This window comes from Triplophysa dalaica, chromosome 7 (genome assembly GCF_015846415.1).
Source record: "Triplophysa dalaica isolate WHDGS20190420 chromosome 7, ASM1584641v1, whole genome shotgun sequence".
Classification (NCBI taxonomy): Eukaryota; Metazoa; Chordata; class Actinopteri; order Cypriniformes; family Nemacheilidae; genus Triplophysa; species Triplophysa dalaica.
In genome coordinates this window covers 17123700-17137998 of record NC_079548.1, presented here as the reverse complement: position 1 = coordinate 17137998, position 14299 = coordinate 17123700, and the positions used below count along the sequence as shown (strand labels likewise).

At 38.9% G+C, this 14299-nt stretch overlaps 1 protein-coding gene across 1 annotated transcript in view; it reads left to right on the top strand.

The window, feature by feature from the left end:
- sdk1a (sidekick cell adhesion molecule 1a) overlaps positions 1 to 14299 on the top strand; it is a 261987-nt gene that overhangs the window by 48549 nt on the left and 199139 nt on the right.

Sequence of the window (14299 nt, the reverse complement as noted above, 5' to 3'; positions counted from 1 at the left end):
GTAAATAACGGCGCTAATTTCCATTTCCGAGTGATTAATGCGGAATCAAGGGAGGCGTTCATGTGTCATAATCACACTAATCTGCATCTTTACCCAGAATCCCCCGGGGGAGGGCTCGTGATATAATCAGGGCCGTCTTAACTAATGATTTTTAAGGGCCTTTTGATCTGGATTTCACACCACTTATCCTCTTTATTGACAACCGGGTACAGTACAGAACGACTGTCAAGTCACACGCTGCATGGCTTTTGGCTCTTATTGTACCTCATTAATGTCACCGACTCTGTGTGTGCGGGGACACAATATGATATGAGATGGCTGAACAAATCAATTCATTCGGCGCTGAGTTTTCTTTGAACTTTGGATTTGGAAGTGTGTGTGCGTGTTTGAAGTGCTTTACAAAGATCTTTTGGTATTAAACCCAAGATGTTTGGGCTATCTGTACAATTGGAAAAGCGTTTCAACAATGCCATTTCCTTTGTCGAGGGTCCTCTTTTGCGAATTGTTTTTTTGATTTGATAGCTGTGTCAGGAGTCAAATGAAAAGTTCACCCAAAATTGGAAATTCTGTCATCATTCACACAACCATATGTTGTTTCAAACGTGTAAGATTTTCTTGCATGGGTGATTTATTGCAGAACTTCTGATTTGCTCCGAAAGTGGATTTTGGCCACCTTACAGTAGACTTCAGTATAACATCTCTGAAGCCATACAGGTGTTTTGTGTGATGAACAGATGTTGTTTTAAGAGGTGAAATGTAAGTGGTCAATTGCTGAAAATCTTCCTCCGTAGGTCCCACATCTCATTTGAAATTTGTGGTTTGAAATTAAAAATAGTGTTTCTGGATGCATCGCTCCAGTTTGCTGCCCACTGTATGATGTCACTGTGACATTAATTTCAATTCATGTGTATAGCTTTACAGCTTTACAAAGCTTTACAAAGAATACATTACAAATCCTTATTAATATAGTACGAGTCAATATGTGAAGCTGTGAGACGTTGTAGGTCATCTAATTTATCACTACACCTGTTTTCTAGAATTGTCATGTGTACTAGAATCGCTTTGGAAATTTTTTCAATATTTTGTCAGCTGAACGATCGGCTTTAAGGAACACAAGAGCACAACCTATTGAACAGATTGAATATCAATATCTTGCGGCCTTGTTCTCATTTGCATCAAATTAAATATGGCTTCCACTCTGATAACATCTATAAACTTATGCATGTTCACCTCCCTCAATGGAAACTTTCTGTAGAGCGAATCAGTCCATGCTGGATCTTGTAAATGGTTTAAATGACATGATTGAATGAACTGATGGTTATTTTATGAGTGGCTTCAGCTAAAGTTCAGATGCAGTTTGTGAATTCTCTCATCAACTGAAGGTAATGTGCAGTTGACGTTTCCTTGAGTTTTCTCGTTTCCTGCTAGAGTGCTCTGGACTCCTGCTGGCAGCTCAGGGCTTCTCCGCGCTGGAGGTGTGGCTGAAAACCCAGTTATCACTGCAGGAGATTCTGCTTTCTAAAGCCAAACACTTTCTGAACCTCCTAACAGTTTTTCGGCTCGGTTCAGGGAGTCTGTATCTGTCCTTAACAGCCAGTTCAATTTGTTGCCACCATCAGCATCATTAATTTCAGTGTTTGCGAAATGGCAAGCTCATGAAGATCTTCTTTGTCTCAATTCATTGAATCAAGAAGTCACAATGTCTTCATGTCACTAGTGAGAAGCTCAATTTCTGAGATTATTAAAGATTATGTAAAACACTTCAATGACGTTGAAGAGATAACATGGTTCCCATTTATATTTTGTCTACAAGTAGGGCTGGGAATCATTTGAATTTGATCGACTCTGCTTCCAATTGCTAATCGATATCGATTCCAGTTGAAGTAATACATTTAGATATCAACCTGTATGGTCATTTGGCCTGCTTATTGTCTTGTTTGCAAAAAAATGATATACTATATATGAGCACCGTTTTGTGTATTTGTAAACATAAGACCATGTTTTTTCTAATTTATTAAAATTTGAAGTACCATAATTTAACTACATCATGGTTAAAGTGTTGTAACTTTAATGAAACTTTGTTTAATTTGTGGTTCCTGTGCTTTTTAATGTACTTTACGTACTTTTCCGATAATATCCACACAGGAATTGATAAGAGGATTTCAAATTTGAATCTCAAGTATCCGATTCCTATTCCTTTTGTTTCCGAACCGATTTCCAAATTGGAATTGATTTTCGATTCCCAACCCTATCTTCAAGCAAATGGACAATGACATCACCCTGCGGCATTATAAAGTGAGGCGCGAGCTGTGAGGAGACACATCATCTATAAAGACGGTCTCATTTTATCAACTACACAAACAAACGTTACTGCACATGCACACTTTTGTGAAAGACGATTCGTTACTTGGCTAAACTTTCTCTCCAATATTATGAAATTACACTGTGATACCAAGCTCAACCACTAGATGTCAATGTACCATATGGTTTGTTTAAATGCGACCGAATACAGGACCCTTTCAACAAATTGTTTATTTAATACAATTATTCTGCAGTAAAATAATAATACATAGCAACATTTGCCTAAATTATAACAGTTATATTATTAGACACTAGCCAAACACGAAGCAGAATTTAACTGTGGGTCAGGCGCGCGTGCGTCCAATGAAATGGTCTTTACAGCGCGAGCTTCACAGTTATATAGTGAGGCTTGATTGAATTTGTTAATCAGATGTTATATTCAGTAAAAAGTTATAAGGTGATGTGCGTCTTTATACAACACGGCTGCACATAAAGTCAGGCAGGTCTTCGCAAACTGTGTGTCCTCTTTATACAGCGCGAGCTCATAATTCTATAAGACAGGTTATTTTTCTATATGTATGATAACACTTTATTAATTTGATCATTATGTAACTGATAGCCATGAATAGAATGTACATGAATGTTAAAAATATAGAGTTTTCACTGCAAGTCCTGTACAGTACACAGATGTATAAGATGGTACCAACATAACTAAAAGATACATTCAACACTCTACAGGTGGCCTTGATTTATTATGTTTGGATAGAAGGGTCTGTGTTCATTAATGGGAACACGTTCTGTAGTGGGAGTATTATGTTTGTAATAAGGCCATCGGGTGGATTATTGCAGTCCATGTAAACATGACCATGTCTGTTTTTCAAACTATTGATGCAGAAATCCAGTTACTACTCTGGTGTTCACAAACTTCTGTTCATGACTGTATCATAATGCAGAATCGGGCAGATACTGTACAACACCATACAAGCCATTAGCCGATAAATAAATTGTAATGCTCGGAAAGGCTCTAATTGACTTAAATCCGTCTTTCCCATTGTCACTGCAATATCCCTTCTTCTAATATTACATATGGCATCATTCTGTATTTGCATTCGGTTGCACCAAACAAATGCTTGAGCCATTTGAAATGCAGCACTGCACTCAACAAATGCCTCAATGCAGACAACCACAACTCTGCCCACTGTAAGAAAATCTCTCTCTCTCTCTCAGTGACATGGAACCCATTTGCTCTTCCTTTACCGGTTCTCTCTCTCTCTCTCTTTCTGACACACACATACACACAGAGTTTGGTAAACACACATATTGAAAGGTATTAGATGACATGCATATTCAGCATCCATGGGAAGAATATGGATGTGCGGTGCACAGTAAATCAATAAGCATTCGTATAAGCATCTGGGATGGTGCCATACATTTCAAATCAGATTAATTGTCCCGTGGGATTGCTTCCCAGTTTCAGAAAAGACACCGTGGAGATTTTGATGGATAGAATGTCTTTCTCGCTCCCCCCACAAACAAGTCATACACCAGTGTATTCAAATCAGATTTGGAATCAAATGAAGCGCCGCTCGGGATCGCACCGTGGGAGTTTATTGCCTTTAAGAACGCAGCGAGCTGCTGAGGACAGCAGATACTGTGGTGCACCGTCACCTGAGAAGGCAAAAAACTAGCCAACCGTCTTTCTGAAGAAAACGGCAGCGTTCTTCGAAGAGCTTTCCATGAAATGCGTGTGTGGACAGCCAGAGTGATTCCCGGCCTCATTCTGGTTCTGCTAGATTAGATCCCGTTAGACTTTCTGCTTCATTGTTTGATTGACTTTAGTGAGAAAATCAGTGCTGCAATCTGATTTGAACTGCATGATATTACGCCTGTTTGTGTACTGCTTTCCACTACACATGCATCTCAACTTTAACAGCTCTTCTCAGCTTTAACAGCACAACTGTTTGAATCTGGGGGTGCGGTAAAGCCCAAAGATTTAGTATGAAGATGCTTCTGAAAGACCTGCTGTGACACGCCAGTAGAGGTAGAACAAGCGGCTTAAGACATTATAGACGGCTCTGCGGCTCTGCTTCTGTGTAAATGAAAAACCACATCAGAGCGACCTGTGTAAATACATGTATTTCCTTTAAATTTACAGTTTGAAGATTGTTGGATGCTGGTTTTTTCAAGGTGTAAAATAAAGCTTATTCAGCTTGTTTGTGTGAGTAGTTCAACTTGTTGGAAGTCTGTCATGTTTATTTGTTTATTCAGTGGACCTAGGTGAGCTACTGTATACTGTTTAATTCGACTGCGACTGTAAATGTTCCATCTGTAGTGTCTGTACATGTGCCCTCTTTAGTGTCTGTAGATGTGACCTCTGTAGTGTCTGTACAGACCCCCTGTAGTGACTGTACATGTGCCCCCTGTAGTGTCTGTAGAGACCCTCTGTAGTGTCTGAACATGTGCCCTCTGTAGTGTCTGTAGAGACCCTCTGTAGTGTCTGAACATGTGCCCTCTGTAGTGTCTGTAGAGACCTTCTGTAGTGTCTGTATATGTGCCCTCTGTAGTGTCTGAACATGTGCCCTCTGTAGTGTCTGTAGAGACCTTCTGTAGTGTCTGTATATGTGTTCTCTGTAGTGACTGTACATGTGCCATTCATAGTGTCTCTACATGTGCCCTCTGTAGTGTCTGTAGAGACCCTCTGTAGTGTCTGTACATGTGCCCTCTGTAGTGTCTGTAGAGACCCTCTGTAGTGTCTGTACATGTGCCCTCTGTAGTGTCTGTAGAGACCCTCTGTAGTGTCTGAACATGTGCCCTCTGTAGTGTGTGTAGAGACCCTCTGTAGTGTCTGTACATGTGCCCTCTGTAGTGTCTGTAGAGACCCTCTGTAGTGTCTGTACATGTGCCCTCTGTAGTGTCTTTATATGTGCCATTCATAGTGTCTCTACATGTGCCATCTGTAGTGTCTGTAGAGACCCTCTGTAGTGTCTGTACATGTGCCCTCTGTAGTGTCTGTAGAGACCCTCTGTAGTGTCTGTACATGTGCCCTCTGTAGTGTCTTTATATGTGCCATTCATAGTGTCTCTACATGTGCCATCTGTAGTGTCTGTAGAGACCCTCTGTAGTGTCTGTACATGTGCCCTCTGTAGTGTCTGTATATATGACCTCAGTAGTGTATGTATATGTGTTCTCTGTAGTGACTGTACATGTGCCCTCAGTAGCTTCTTTATATGTGCCCTATGTAGTGTATGTATATGTGTTCTCTGTAGTGACTGTACATGTGCCATTCATAGTGTCTCTACATGTGACATCTGTAGTATTCATCGATGTTTCCTCCTTAGTGTCTCTATATGTTCCCTTTGTAGTGTCTGTAGATGTGTCCTTTGCATCACACTTATTGGCATGTACACTTTCTCTATCTGTAATGTTCTGCTTTGTTTTTCCAACAAGCAGATTTATTAAAGTTTGCAAAAATACTTCAAAAGTTCATTTTAGTAAAGTATACTTCACGTTTTTTAGTTTTTAATACATATACTTCAAGTTAAGTACTCCAAGCTCAGGTGCATTTTTTTTACTTTGAACGTAATATTTCAGTACTTTTTAATGTATTAAAGTACACTCATATGTGACTTTAATATAGCACACTTTTAAGTTTATGAAAATACACTTTGAGTATGCCCTACTAGTAGTACTAGTTTAGTAGTTTTTATACCGGAACAATAAAATATACTAAAATAAGCTTAATATTGTGAGGGAATACTTGGTTTTAAAATATATGATTATAAGTAAAAAAATACTATTGAGTTAAACTCAAGGTTATCCAGAGTGCTGGCTTTTGATTGATCAAGAACAGCTTGACTTTCATTTTGTGATTTAAGCCTCCAGCTGTCTCTCTAGCATCGACTTACCTTCCCCTACAGTGAATTCTTCGCTCATAAACTTTCCTAACCGTAACATGACAAAAAAGCTCAACAAACAAACAAACTTACAGTCGCAAATGCGTTTTTTATAAACTGCAGCATTATGCGAGTCGTCAGAACGTGTCATGGCAGCGTTGAGCCGTGCTAATTATGTTAAGGCGGAGCGGTTGAGCAAGAGCTCTCTCAAACAGAGAGCATGCTGGGATGAGTGATGAGCTTCTCTACAGAAATGACATTTGTCTGCCTGATAAACCTGCATGTTTTAAAACATTTTAACTAAAATTAGCTTAATGTGGATCCCGCAGCAGGTGTCCACGCTCCCTCAATGACTCTAATTGGAGAAATTCGTTGTGCTGTGAGAAGAAACATCGACACGACTCTGGGATGCAACATTAGTGGCTTTGTTTTACGAATGTTACATATTTGTCTTTTGTTGACTATCTGCTTAAGTATTGTTCGGTGGGAATTGTTGAGGCTTTCTGAGAGATGATCTATCTGGAGTAAATCATACTGTGTAGTGAATATGCTGCTGTGAGTTGTATGCGTTACAGATTTTTTCCGTCTGGCAACTATGGCAGTCCATTGTGGGTTTTAACAGTTTATAGAAATAGAGGGAATTACGCATTGATCATTTCAGATACCATGAAAAGCTAATGATGTGGCTTAGCAGACTGTTAGCGTGCTGCAGGTTTGCAGTTATCACTGTGAAGCAGAATGCATTGGGAAAAACCATCCCAATGTGTTATTATAATCCACTAATGCTGAAAATACAATTCCTGTGACTCATACTCGCTACATCTATATGTAAACCATGTTGTATTTCATTTATTATTCAATTACAAATTGGTAAAGTCATTGTTTCTGTAGGATGTTTGTTGTATGGTGACTGTGTTCAGCTTTGTATTGTGCAGAAATAAAACAGTAACTAGTAAACTTTTTAGTAACTTTTTTTTATTTGACCAAAAAATGTTAATTGACCCTTCGCAAACCTCGCCCCCATTCGTTCCTGTTGTTCATTCTCGACAAGCTTTCGGTATCAGCCATATGGATGTATAGCTAACCTTAATACCTTAAATGTTTATGTTAACTCCGACATTTGTATAAGGCTAATGACAATTTTAGAGAGAGTAACTTTGAGTTTCGAGTTTTTTGAATTTTCCTTTTCCTTCTTTGTAAAAACGAAAGTAAACTTTCAAATGTTAGTTGCGAAACAGTTACAGAATAAAATAAAATAACAGTCGATCAGTGTCTTAATCTTTATTTGTGTTAAGTACAACAAACATAGGACAGCTTTTGCTTTACGACATCATTGCGTAAAATGTCTTTCCTTTAAAATGTCACTGCAAATGTTGCTCTCTGAAGGCTGAATGTGCGCTCATCACATCACAGGGACACAAAGCATATCATGCCAGCTTGCTCATACTTGTTGTGATGTGAACTCTGCTATTCTACTTCATTGAAAATGGTTTTTAAAAGTTATAACTTAATTATTGTTTATCTTTATATTTATTAAATCTGGGAAGACATCTCTCTGTTTAATTTTACAATAATTAAAAAGCTAATTTTTCCTGTTAATCACCAATGCTCTACTATGCCAGGTTTGTCGGACTGGTTTGTAAGTCAGACAAAATGGTGTTCATTCACTGGGGCACATGATTTCAGATCACATGGTCAGATCGCCTGTCAATCAAACTGCTTGCGAAGGGTCAATTGATGGCAAATGAACTATAGGCCTAAATATTAGTAGAAAAACAAAGCTTTCTTATCAATAATCTGAAACAGAGAACTGAAATTTAGCTTGATGTACCTATACCCTGAAAATATATTAAAACTAAACAAACAATGAATAAAAATCTATTAAACTTAAATGCCAAAGTTAAAATATATTAAAAAAAGCACATAATAAAGTAGCTTAAAATGAGGCTAAAATTAAAATTAACGTTATCTCCTTCTGCGAAAAACCCGAAAACATGAAGACATCTTTGATTCGTTGGTTTCAATTCACAACCTCACCACTATATGCCGTAAAATTTCATACACTGTCCCTTTAATATCAGTTGCTCAGCATTTCTCAGAAGAGCTTGTAACAAGAAAGCCCTTTTTCTGGTGTATTTTCTATTCCATTCACATAAAATCGTAATGGCTCCTAATAGCCTGATATCAGTCTGACTCGTACTGTCGGTCTATCAGAGTTCATCTAGTTTCTGCCGTCCAAATATCTGCTCTGTCAGGCCCCTGCCTCACTGATCCAGGGCCATTAAACTCAGGTTAATTTCTCATTACACAACTTCACAAGACTTGAGCTCATCATGGCGGGAGGGCGACTCATTGAGCAGGTAAAGCCGATCCTGTATAACCGCCTCAGAGGTTAATTTGATTCTTTCACTTGTCAGGGGCTCATAGGTCTCGCCAAACCAGCTTTTCATCTTTTCCATCTGTAAAGTTACTTCCAATTTCAGATCCATCTGTACCGTTGGATTTCAATTTCTGACCCAGCAGAGCTGAAAGGCGGGCTGGCGAATCTCCCATTTCCCACAGTCGCTCGACCCCTCGGCCCGGCTCAATCCGGGAGCAGAATTCCAAGTAGGCCTGTCGCGATAGTCGATAAATCGATTAATCGCACAATAAAAAAAAATGACCTCGATAATTTTGCTGGCCGCGATAATTTCATTTGCATACTTGTTTGTTATCCGCGATTGATTTTTTGACCAGTGACGGAAAAATCTGATGGCCGCCCGTCATTCTGGCAGATTACAAAGAGGGCAATTTGTAAAGCCCCGTTTCCCTTCAGCGTGATATGCTCGTGAAGCGATCTGCGTGTCGTTGTCATTTGTACTGACTAGACATGTGATGCGATTTGGGAAAACCCGTCGGATGTCGCGCTGGGACGCGGGAAAGACAGTTCACCTATCAAAGTAAAGCACATAACATGAAGAATGAAGAAGTATCAATGCACATTTCCCGCCAGTCCTGTGTAAACTATGGCATGCAAAGTCTTTTAATACAATGTTTTCGTGAGATGACAGTGCTCTCAGTCTGCGGCACCAGGAGTTATCCCCGCTCCACTGCTCACGCGAGCCGGACCGCGATCGCAAAACATACAAGTGTTGATCAAAAGTCCAGACACTATGCACATGATAAACAACTTAAAACTTGCTTCACTGCTTATTAGTTGTTGTCCGTAATGTTTCCTCGTGTAGTGATAAAGGCAGATCTCTCGTTCTTTAAATGTGCGCTGCACCATTTTCCTTACTTTCGTTTTATTCTAACGGTATTGTACAGTATTTTTATAGACTTCAACACTATGAAATTATTTTTTTTACTAAATTGTTATAAGAGTAAGTCTCTTACCACTGTAAAGTGTTTTTTAATTGTGATACTGTAAACACGTTTTTCTCCAAATTCCGTTCATGAACATCATAGCGCTTTAGACGACAGAATAAGTAGGTTATTCTATTCTTAGGCTACTTATTATCAACTTTGCCATCTGCAATTCTTTGTGCATTTGTTGTTGTTAAAGTTATACAGATAACATATGGGCTATGGAGTCCTTGTTTTGATACACTATTATGTTGAAGGCCTACAGAGAAAGTTGTGTTGTATCTTTAAGCAGTTGCACTTGTTCTGAATGCACTTTCTTGTAGTAGTCCTACAGAGAAAAATTTAAAATGCACTTGTTTTGTTCATTGTTATTGTGGATATTTAAAATGTTTTCCATTTTCAGTGTTAAATAGTCTTTGGAAATAAACGTTTATTGAATTTTGAAAGGTGTATGTGCATTATTATGCCATTATCATTATTCTAGATGAAAATGGTCTCAGATCGACAATATTATCGTTTATCGCGATAATTTCTTGGACAATTTATCGTCCAGCAAAATTTGTTATCGTGACAGGCCTAATTCCAAGAAGCTCTCTTCGCTATTCATTCATTCTGAACACAAAATTTACCGTTGAGATGCTGCTCACTCATAGTTCAAGAGACTAAATGAAGGCAAAAATATTTTCGATAAAATTCTTTAGGAGAAATAAGAATAGACACATTTCTGACACTCAGTAAAAGTGAAGAATGAAAGGAAATGAAATATATAATGAAATTAAAGCAAAAAATTCCATTTGCGCTTCGTTCTCACCAGGAGAAACCGCTAAGCTTTCAACCTACACCATTTTTCTTCAAGACAAACAGAAGCTGATGATTTCATTGACATTCACAGAGACTGTTTCTTCATAACCTTGTTGTTGAACTCCAATAAATTTTTTTGAAGCGTCTGCGCTGGTTTACGTACTTGATGTGGCTATCCAGCAGAAAAAAAGAGAGAAGAGAATAATATGAATGCTAATAATCATCATCAGGATTAGTTGCAGACACGCTTCAGCATGCGTGAATTAGCGCTCTGAGGTAATTTGAGCGGCTGCTCTGAGGTTCTGCTCTTCTGTATACCATCTTCCGCGGGGAATACCCGTTTTTCTGTTCAATTTACACCGTCAATTCTGAGAGGCTTGGTGTGAGCATTTCTCATTTTAGAACAGTCAATCTTAGCACAGATGAAGCAAAATAATAAGTGGAGAAAAACAACATTTGCCTGACATACGTATGGATTGCCAAGGTCTGATGTCTCAGTGTGCGCGCTCAAGGACTCGGTCATGCGATAAATCTTGCTTGTCTCATGAATTGTGCGTGTCTTGTGGAGTGATGGAGATAGAAATGACCTCTTTTGGGCATTGTTTATTGGTAAAGCCTTGGTCACTGTCCCTGGTTCTCTTCTCGTCAGCTTTTGTTTCAGATATGACACACATGTGCTTCAGGTGAAGAGAAGTTGAACGATAAAAATGCACAGAATCTGTAGTTTCTGTATATCAATTCAATTGTATGTCTATAGTACAATATCTCAGGAGTCATCGGGCATCAAGGCAGGATACACCCTGGATGGAGTGCCAACCCATCGCAGGGCACACACACTCACTCATTCACTCATGCACTCACAAACTACGGACAATTTTTCCAGAGATGCCAATCAACCTACCATGCATGTCTTTGGACCAGGGGAGGAAGCCCCCGAGGCACGGGGAGAACATGCAAACTCCACACACACAAGTCGGAAGCGGGAATCGAACCCCCAACCCTGGAGGTGTGAGGCGAACGTGCTAACCACTAAGCCACCGTGCCCCCCAATAAGAAATATTATTATTATTTATTTTTTAATGCATTTCAATGCAAATTTTGTTTAATTATAAATCATCATGTTGCCCCCTTGCCGGCCACGGCCCCCCCCGTTGAGAACCAATGAAAGTTTTGAAAAAGAAAATATGTGAAAAATATGGGATACGTTGTATTATTGCAACTTTCTCAGTATGATGTGCTTTGACGAAATTTAATTTGTAAGTGTAAATTTAAGTGTATTTTTTATTGGAGTTTTCAATTTTTATAGCAAATGATCGTAGTGCTTTGTGATGTGTATATTAGGGATGCACTGAAATGAAAATTCTTGGCCGAAACCAAAAACCGAAAAAGAGGAAACCAAGCCCGGAAACCGAAACACCTAAATAAATTATGCCAATTATTAGTACCATTGCATTTATGGCTATGACCTTGTACTAACTTTACTAAAATCAAGGCATTGCAATTGCATAAATTAATATTAAAGTTTCAAAGAATAAATCAATTACAAATTATGCAAATATTTATTTAGCACATTGCTACAATGCACAGTATAAAATAAAATTCAAACTTAAATGTTTAACTTGACCCTACTCATTAAATAATAATGTACAGCACTTCTGGGGATGGGGACTTCAGACAGATAAACATCTAGCTGTTGAGCGCTTGTCATCTGCCTGACATTTTAGAAAGATTTGAGCTAGTGTATTTAAATAGGGCCAGTGCATAATTAACATTTTTATCAAATAAAAAAATATCTATCAGAAATATGGCTACAATCTTATAGTAACATAGAAGCCTAAGAACAGAATAGACTACCTATTATTTGAGGGACTTTCTTGCAGGATTTCACTGAACATATCAGACAACGAGGGTGCATGTCCCTCATCTGATGCAGTCTTTTTTTTTGCGCTCTGATCTCCTTCTCCTGCGCTTCTCGGTCTGCACGCGGGTTCTCCGCCTACATCGCGGCCCGGATCGCGATGACCTTCTTGCGATGCGATTGACGCGAATCGCGCGACTAAAAAATCTGAACTTTGGCGAAAATTCGCGCCACATTAACCAATCAGGAGCTTGCTCTAGTAGGGCCGTAAGCGCGCGGAAGAAGCCCCTCCCATGACGCAAATTCGCGTCTGTAATGAAGCGAATTTGACACGCGAATGATGCGAGTAAACTCAAAAAGTTCAAGCGTCCAACTACACGCGAATAGCGCGATTTACAGCATTTGGTGTGAACACTCTATAAGAGCATTTACGAGATTTACTGAAATACGTACACACCTCAGACTTGTCGCTTCAGACAAGTACGTGCAGGTCGCGTTTTCTGTTTGCGTCATCACAACATTTCGGCCGTATTGTTTCGGTGATAAAAGTCTTTCGGGCCAAAACCGAAAATGCCCTTTTGGGCCATTTTCGGCCGAAAATTTCGGTGGCCGAATATTCGGTGCAAAAATCACAATTCAATAGCATAATTCCGATCAATATTGACGATTGGCTTGTTTTACTAGGAGGTGGGTCTTCTTCTGCTAGAGCGGCCATACTAAACGTTTCATTCCTCGCCATTCATCATTACGGCAGTGACGCATCTTGTTAATATTAATGTTTTTGATAAAGACTGTTTAGTTGTTTCTGTTTGTTATTTGCCTAATGAATGACAAAATTGTTTTTAGTTTTAGAATTTTTAACGGATGCTGATAACTAATTGTATAAAGAGTTTTAATCAGTTACAATTTAGAATGATGCGTGAGTTGATGACCGTAATAAGGTTCATTAAAAGGAAGGAAGGAGTCGGGAACCGGCAAACATTTAAACATTTAAAATAAATAATAAAAGCCGGCGGCCCCTCACGGCCGACCGCCGGTGAACAAAACATAAATACAAAACACAAGATCAAATATAAACTTAACATATGTTCGGGCCAGGTCCTCTCTCTTCGACGGTCCGGTCGCTCGTTCCTTTTATATGCTCCCAATCTCCTACGTGATTCGAGCCCGGTGTGCGCACAGCTGGCGCTCATTCACAATTACTCACCAGACTCGAACCACGGTCTCACCCCGCCTACTCTACTACAATGACAAATACATTCAATTTCAATCTTAAATAATATGGTCAGGTATCAGAAATATCTTTCATTTCATCCGAAGATTGTTCATAAATTAGTACTTTATGGAAAGAAAATGGAGCAAAAACTGTATGAGATTATGGGATGTTTAGAACTGATAGAGCATTGCGTTGGCAGCGCAAAGTTTAAAGTTTTGATGCAAGGAATACACATATTCATAAAATGCTCCGTATTCCTGTATTTAATTCACTGTAAATGAAAGCAGGAAGTAAAATTGAATGCGAGTTAAACTTTATTTTACAAACTTTGGAATAATATGAATTTTATTTACACCCGTATTGACATTTAATGTTTAATTATTGCTAAACGAATGCAGCTGACAAACAAATAATGACTTTTAATTTTGAATGTTTTTCTAATTTAATGCCCCTTTCATACACCTAGGAAATGAATTTAGCATAATTTCTAAATGTCAGATAAGGTTTACAATAATTCATGCCAAATGTGTTTTTTCCGTCTAGTATAGATGTGAAGACAAGTTTTTTGTTGCGGTTCAAGTACTTAGTTTCAGAGCTATAGGAGAGTTTCGGTCACACATTGCAGGAGCTCCTGTTGTTTGCTTATTTCAGCCAGTAATGATGTTTGCTATAAAGAGCTTTTGCACCATCGGCAGAATTGATGAATGATTTAGTGTCTAACCAAGTGAGCAGCTAATGTGTGCATGAGTTGAACGTATTCGATTAGACAAACGGAGCGCCGCTGTTACATTAGAGAATCGCCGTATCAAAGCAATCGTCTCACGGCGACAAACTCATGCGCCTACCCATGCGTAACTTTTTTATTAGTAGTTGCGTGCGGTTCGT